We start from the raw sequence: 8,311 nt of genomic DNA on the forward strand, positions 1-8,311 counted from the left end.
TTCTATCCTGCACTACTGCGGCCATTGCACTGGGGTCCTGGAGAGTTACACTACAGGGAGCACGGCGGAGGGGAGAAACAGGCAGGAGAGAGAAAGTCTGAATTTAACTCCATGAATTGTGAAAAACATATAGAATTCCATTATCGATACTTATCCGTGACTTTGTGATGAGCTTTTCCTGCAGAGTCTGAGATGATTAAATCACAATCTTCCATCTCTGACATGGAGGAAACGCTTGTCTTGTCCGGCATCTAAGGGGTCACAACTGCTGGGAAGAAGACTGCGCTGCTCAAGTGATCGCCTGCAGCTGGTGCGAGTGAGGATCCAACTGTGTCATCAGAGAGAAGATGATGATGTCATAAAGGAGAATGTGATGATGTCATAGAGAAGCCCACAACTAGCATAGCACTATCTCCTACAATTCATTTTTTGCAGTAGATTAAATACAGTAATAAGTTGTATGCATAAATATGTAAAGGAGTCATACTGGTGCTAATATACAGCAAAAGCTCATTTTATCTGTGCACAGATCTGACTCCTCTATATAGAAATTGGTTTAAAGGGAACCTGTCAGGTCTCTTCTTCCCTCCAACCAAGTATCATTCATATCTGTATGCCAAATCCCCCCCTAACCAGCCCTGTGTAATGCTATTTACTAACATCAATGCTTAAAAAATAAAGCTTTATAAAGTGCGCTGTTCCTGTGCTAATAAGGCTTCTGACTAGTGGACGGAGCGTCAGTTCCTCAGATTAGTGGCCCTCTTTCCCTGTGGGTGTGATAACATGATTTCCACACATTGGCGTCTCCGCAGCTCCTGAAAGTCTCGCTCATGGAGATCAGGTTATCACATCGGCTTTTTTTAAACATTGATTTTAGGAACTAGCATTACACAGGGCTGGTTAGGAAGGGGATTTTGGCATCCACATGTGACTGCTGCTGGGTTGGAGGGCATAGGTGACCTGACAGGTATTGATGACTACCTGCTGCAACCACTAGAGGGAGCATGGACGCTAATAGAATAAAGCCATACATTATATGTACTGTGTATACTCTATATACTGTATATACTATATAGACAAATGCACACACACTGCATACTGTATACTCTATACCTACAGATACTATATTTACACAAACCTGCCATATATACACTACATACAGATACACATAGACTTTATAGACGCCATACTTTACATATCTGAATATCTACACATCCACCTTATAAACACTGCATGTATATACAGTGGCTACATATGCTGAATACATATATATATATACAGTGCCTACAAGTAGTATTCAACCCCCTGCAGATTTAGCAGGTTTGATAAGATGCAAATAAGTTAGAGCCTGCAAGCTTCAAACAAGAGCAGGATTTATTAACAGATGCATAAATCTTACAAACCAACAAGTTATGTTGCTCAGTTAAATTTTAATAAATTTTCAACATAAAAGTGTGGGTCAATTATTATTCAACCCCTAGGTTTAATATTTTGTGGAATAACCCTTGTTTGCAATTACAGCTACTTATCGTCTTTTATAAGACCTGATTAGGCCGGCACAGGTCTCTGGAGTTATCTTGGCCCACTCCTCCATGCAGATCTTCTCCAAGTTATCTAGGTTCTTTGGGTGTCTCATGTGGACTTTAATCTTGAGCTCCTTCCACAAGTTTTCAATTGGGTTAAGGTCAGGAGACTGACTAGGCCACTGCAACACCTTGATTTTTTCCCTCTTGAACCAGGCCTTGGTTTTCTTGGCTGTGTGCTTTGGGTCGTTGTCTTGTTGGAAGATGAAATGACGACCCATCTTAAGATCCTTGATGGAGGAGCGGAGGTTCTTGGCCAAAATCTCCAGGTAGGCCGTGCTATCCATCTTCCCATGGATGCGGACCAGATGGCCAGACCCTTTAGCTGAGAAATAGCTCCACAGCATGATGCTGCCACCACCATGCTTGACTGTAGGGATGGTATTCTTGGGGTCGTATGCAGTGCCATCCAGTCTCCAAACGTCATGTGTGTGGTTGGCACCAAAGATCTCGATCTTGGTCTCATCAGACCAGAGAACCTTGAACCAGACTGTCTCAGTCCTCCATGTGATCATGAGCAAACTGTAGACGAGCCTTGACATGACGCTTTGAAAGTAAAGGTACCTTACGGGCTCGTCTGGAACGGAGACCATTGCGGTGGAGTACGTTACTTATGGTATTGACTGAAACCAATGTCCCCACTGCCATGAGATCTTCCTGGAGCTCCTTCCTTGTTGTCCTTGGGTTAGCCTTGACTCTTCGGACAAGCCTGGCCTCGGCACGGGTGGAAACGTTCAAAGGCTGTCCAGGCCGTGGAAGGCTAACAGTAGTTCCATAAGCCTTCCACTTCCGGATGATGCTCCCAACAGTGGAGACAGGTAGGCCCAACTCCTTGGAAAGGGTTTTGTACCCCTTGCCAGCCTTGTGACCCTCCACGATCTTGTCTCTGATGGCCTTGGAATGCTCCTTTGTCTTTCCCATGTTGACCAAGTATGAGTGCTGTTCACAAGTTTGGGGAGGGTCTTAATTAGTCAAAAAAGGCTGGAAAAAGAGATAATTAATCCAAACATGTGAAGCTCATTGTTCTTTGTGCCTGAAATACTTAAAACTTTAGGGGAACCAAACAGAATTCTGGTGGTTTGAGGGGTTGAATAATAAATGACCCTCTGAATAAACTTTTCACAATTTAAAAAAAAAAAAAAAAAAAGAAATAACGTTCTTTTTTGCTGCAGTGCATTTCGCACTTCCAGGCTGATCTACAGTCCAAATGTCACAATGCCAAGTTAATTCCGAATGTGTAAACCTGCTAAATCTGCAGGGGGTTGAATACTACTTGTAGGCACTGTATATACACAGTATAATCAAACACATCATATATCTAAGTACATATATGTATGTTTAAAGGGAATCTGTCACCAGGTTTTTGCCACTTAATCAGAGCATCATAACATAGGGGCAGAGATCCTGATTCCAGCAATGTGTCAATTACTGTGCTGCTCAGTGTAGCTTTGATAAAATCACTGTTTAATCAGCAGTAGATTATCATTACAGGACTACTTGGCGTGCGTCAGGTAGTCCAGCATATCCATGAGCTCTGTATAACTGCTAGATCTGCAGCAGAGAAAGCAGTGATTTTATTAAAATTACAATAAACAGCTCAGTAGGTGACATATCGCTGGAATCAGGGTCTCTGTCTCTACATTATGCTGCTCTCAGATGGGGAGCAAAAACCTGGTGACAGATTCCTTTTAAAATACACACATTACACATACAAGCTACGATGGAAGTATATACAGTATACATACACCACATACTATATATATACACAAATATGAGCTTTTCTTGCAGAGTCTGAGATAATTAAATCCCAACCTTACATCTGTGACATGGAGGAAACGCTTGTCTTGTTCAGCATCTAAGGAGACGCAACTGGTGGGAAAAGACTGCGCTGCTCAAGTGATCGCCTGCAGCTGGTGCGAGTGAGGATCCAGCTGTGTCATCAGAGAAAAGACATTGATGCCATAAGGGAAAAATGATGATGTCATAATGAAGAAGACGATGATATCAAAAAGAGAGAAATGAAAAAAATATTGGAATCCGGCTCCACAAATGTTAAACTTCTTTGTTCCTTACAGTGTGATACAAACCAAATGCAAAACCAATGCACCAAAAAAACGCATCAAAAAAGCAGCGTGCGCACAAGGTCTTACAGTGTGAGGCTATGTGCGCACGTGTGCGCTCTGCACCGCACCTAAAAGGTGCGCTTCAGAGCGCAGCTGAAAAGCTGCGTTCTGAAGCGCATGGTGCCGGCAGAGAACGTGCGCTCTGCATGCTGCCTCTCCCTATAGACAGCATGCAAACCTCACGGAAGAAGTGACATGTCACTTCTTAGAACGCAGCGATTCGGGCAGCAGCCGAATCGCTGCGTTCTAATAGGCCACGTGCGCACGGCTCCTGCACAATCTCCATAGACTGTGCAGGGGACGCAGGACGCATGCAGTTACGCTGTGCTGCAGATAGCAGCGTAACTGCATGTAATACGCACACGTGCGCACATAGCCTTATACAAACTGCAGCAAAAACGCATCACAAAAAGCAGAGTGCGCACAAGGCCTTACAGTATTATACAAACTGCAGCAAAAACGCATCACAAAAAGCAGCGTGCGCACAAGGCCTTACAGTGTTATACAAACTGCAGCAAAAACGCATCACAAAAAGCAGCGTGCGCACAAGGCTGCGCACGTTGCGTAATTACATGCAGTTACGCTGCACTTTGTAGCGCAGCGTAACTGCATGCGTCCTGGGTCCTCAGCACAATCTATGGAGATTGTGCAGGAGCCGTGCGCACGTGGCGTCTTAGAGCGCAGCGCTTCGGCTGCTGCCCGAAGCGCGCGTTCTAAGAAGTGACATGTCACTTCTTCCGTGCGCTTTGCCGGCAGCCACTGCTCTGTCTATGGGAGGAGCTGCATGCAGAGCGCACGTTCTCTTCCGGCACCATGCGCTTCAGAACGGAGCTTTTCAGCTGCGCTCTGAAGCGCACCCTTTAGGTGCGGTGCAGAGCGCACACGTGCGCACATAGCCTACAGTGTTATACAAACTGCACCAAAAACGCATCACAAAAAGCAACGAGCACACAAGGCCTTAGGCTATGTGCGCACGTTGCGTACTTCACTGCAGAAATTTCTGCAGCAATCTGAAGAGCACACGTGCGCTTCAAATCGCTGCCGAAAATGTCCGTAGTGAAAAAAAAAGAAAGCCGATTCCATGCGCTCTGCCTGCTGCTCCTCCCATAGACAGAGCAGGAGCTGCCGGCAAAGCGCACGGAAGAAGTGACATGTCACTTCTTAGAACGCGCGCTTCGGACAGCAGCCGAAGCGCTGCGCACTAAGACACCACGTGCGCACGGCCCCTGCACAATCTCCATAGATTTTGCAGGGGATGCAGGACGCATGGTTATGCTGCGCTACAAAGCCTTACAGGTTATACAAACTGCACGAAAAACGCATCACAAAAAACAACGTGCGCACAAGGCCTTACAGTGTTATACAAACTGCACCAAAAACGCATCACAAAAAGCAGCGTGCGCACAAGGCCTTATAGTGTTATACAAACTGCACACGACAATTTCCCTTCTGACCCAAACAACGCGGTTCAGATGTGAAGCCTCCTTAGCCATGTCCTTTGTTCCTATAGAGACTCCCAGGACTGGGAGTGACAGCAATATCTCTGCAGTTCATTATTTTCAGTACAGTATCTTTTTTGTAATCTGGAATTCATATTTATTTAGGTTTCTCTCTGTTACCTGTCACCGCCCCTCCCCCCAGCTCACACCAAACAGTATTTACCCAGCAATCTCTACTATTGTGCCTATGCTAAATTCCATAAATATGACCCTCCTGATACAAACATGGAGCCTAATTTTGGCCAGTTTTAGCCTGAAGCTATGAACGCTCTATTTGTTGCACATATCTGCAGCACACAGGTGGAATATTCGGGGCTCTGTCATTTCTTTATACCGGGTGACTTAGCTCAGAGACCTGAATCCTCTATAGATGATGACACGACACTACCTGCAGCCGCCAGCAGAGGGAGCACGGGCGCTGACTGCATAAGGCCATACACTCCATGTACCGTGTGACTGCTGCGCCCCTGCGGGCTCCTCCTTCCGGCCTCGGTCACCGCCCTCTTCCTGCTCCCGGCTGTCGTCCTTCTCTAGTGCTCCGGGCCGCCGGGGACAGGAGCGGAGGAGCGGTATGAGTTCCTGGGACCTCCGGTTACTGCAGCAGGACCGTTGGGGGCTCGCGCCATGCAGAGGACGTCGCGCAGCGTGATGACATCACATCGCGCCACCTGCGTCTACATCGCGCGACCCTGCGTCCACTGTGAGACGTGATGTAGATGAGGAGATGGAGACTGCGGTGGACAGGAGCCTGGATTATTGTGAGTGTAAGCTTTTTATATTCTTATATTATTAGGCTACGGAATGGGGGACTGTAGGGGAGACTTCATAGTTATGGGGACATTATACTGGGGGCTGTAGAGGATATGCTACTGGGTGCTGTTGGAACATTATACTATATTGGGGTGTGTGGAGCATATTATACTAGGTGCTGTAGAGGATATGCTACTGGGTGCTGTGGGGACATTGTACTATATTGGGGTGTGTGGAGCATATTATACTGGGGTTGTAGAGGATATGCTACTGGGTGCTGTGGGGACATTATGCTATATTGGGGTGTGTGGAGCATATTATACTGGGGGCTGTAGAGGATATGCTACTGGGTGCTGTGGGGACATTGTACTATATTGGGGTGTGTGGAGCATATTATACTGGGGGCTGTAGAGGATATGCTACTGGGTGCTGTAGAGGATATGCTACTGGGTGCTGTGGGGACATTATACTATATTGGGGTGTGTGGAGCATATTATACTGGGGTTGTAGAGGATATGCTACTGGGTGCTGTGGGGACATTATACTATATTGGGGTGTGTGGAGCATATTATACTGGGGGCTGTAGAGGATATGATACTGGGAGCTGTGGGGACATTATGCTATATTGGGGTGTGTGGAGCATATTATACTGGGGGCTGTAGAGGATATGCTACTGGGTGCTGTGGGGACATTATACTATATTGGGGTGTGTGGAGCATATTATACTGGGGGTTGTAGAGGATATGCTACTGGGTGCTGTGGGGACATTATGCTATATTGGGGTGTGTGGAGCATATTATACTGGGGGCTGTAGAGGATATGCTACTGGGTGCTGTGGGGACATTATACTATATTGGGGTGTGTGGAGCATATTATACTGGGGGTTGTAGAGGATATGCTACTGGGTGCTGTGGGGACATTATACTATATTGGGGTGTGTGGAGCATATTATACTGGGGGCTGTAGAGAATATGCTACTGGGTGCTGTAGAGGATATGCTACTGGGTGCTGTGGGGACATTATACTATATTGGGGTGTGTGGAGCATATTATACTGGGGGCTGTAGAGGATATGCTACTGGGTGCTGTGGGGACATTATACTATATTGGGGTGTGTGGAGCATATTATACTGGGGGCTGTAGAGGATATGCTACTGGGTGCTGTTGGAACATTATACTATATTGGGGTGTGTGGAGCATATTATACTGGGGGCTGTAGAGGATATGCTACTGGGTGCTGTGGGGACATTATACTATATTGGGGTGTGTGGAGCATATTATACTGGGGGCTGTAAAGGATATGCTACTGGGTGCTGTGGGGACATTGTACTATATTGGGGTGTGTGGAGCATATTATACTGGGGGCTGTAGAGAATATGCTACTGGGTGCTGTAGAGGATATGCTACTGGGTGCTGTGGGGACATTATACTATATTGGGGTGTGTGGAGCATATTATACTGGGGGTTGTAGAGGATATGCTACTGGGTGCTGTGGGGACATTTTACTATATTGGGTGTGTGGAGCATATTATACTAGGTGCTGTAGAGGATATGCTACTAGGTGCTGTGGGGACATTATGCTATATTGGGGTGTGTGGAGCATATTATACTGGGGGCTGTAGAGGATATGCTACTGGGTGCTGTGGGGACATTGTACTATATTGGGGTGTGTGGAGCATATTATACTGGGGGCTGTAGAGGATATGCTACTGGGTGCTGTAGAGGATATGCTACTGGGTGCTGTGGGGACATTATACTATATTGGGGTGTGTGGAGCATATTATACTGGGGTTGTAGAGGATATGCTACTGGGTGCTGTGGGGACATTATACTATATTGGGGTGTGTGGAGCATATTATACTGGGGGCTGTAGAGGATATGATACTGGGAGCTGTGGGGACATTATGCTATATTGGGGTGTGTGGAGCATATTATACTGGGGGCTGTAGAGGATATGCTACTGGGTGCTGTGGGGACATTATACTATATTGGGGTGTGTGGAGCATATTATACTGGGGGCTGTAGAGGATATGCTACTGGGTGCTGTTGGAACATTATACTATATTGGGGTGTGTGGAGCATATTATACTGGGGGCTGTAGAGGATATGCTACTGGGTGCTGTGGGGACATTATACTATATTGGGGTGTGTGGAGCATATTATACTGGGGGCTGTAAAGGATATGCTACTGGGTGCTGTGGGGACCAGGGCTGTGGAGTCGGTAAGCCAAACCTTCGACTCCGACTCCGACTCCTCAAATTCTCTTGCACCGACTCCGACTCCGGCTCCGACTCCGACTCCGGCTCCGACTCCGACTCCTACATATATTGCTTATAGTTAGGTGAAAAATTTATTGT

The 8,311-nt window shown here is 46.5% G+C and overlaps 1 long non-coding RNA gene across 1 annotated transcript; it reads right to left on the reverse strand.

Moving 5' to 3' along the window:
- Positions 1 to 238: 238 nt before the first annotated feature.
- Positions 239 to 5,802, reverse strand: LOC142301626 (uncharacterized). The gene is made up of 3 exons (XR_012752853.1): positions 5,655 to 5,802; positions 3,401 to 3,514; positions 239 to 328 (listed from the first exon to the last, which is right to left on the reverse strand). It is a non-coding gene; the product is annotated as an uncharacterized LOC142301626 (long non-coding RNA).
- Positions 5,803 to 8,311: the final 2,509 nt, after the last annotated feature.

Source organism: Anomaloglossus baeobatrachus, chromosome 4 (genome assembly GCF_048569485.1).
Source record: "Anomaloglossus baeobatrachus isolate aAnoBae1 chromosome 4, aAnoBae1.hap1, whole genome shotgun sequence".
In the NCBI taxonomy this organism is placed as follows: domain Eukaryota; kingdom Metazoa; phylum Chordata; class Amphibia; order Anura; family Aromobatidae; genus Anomaloglossus; species Anomaloglossus baeobatrachus.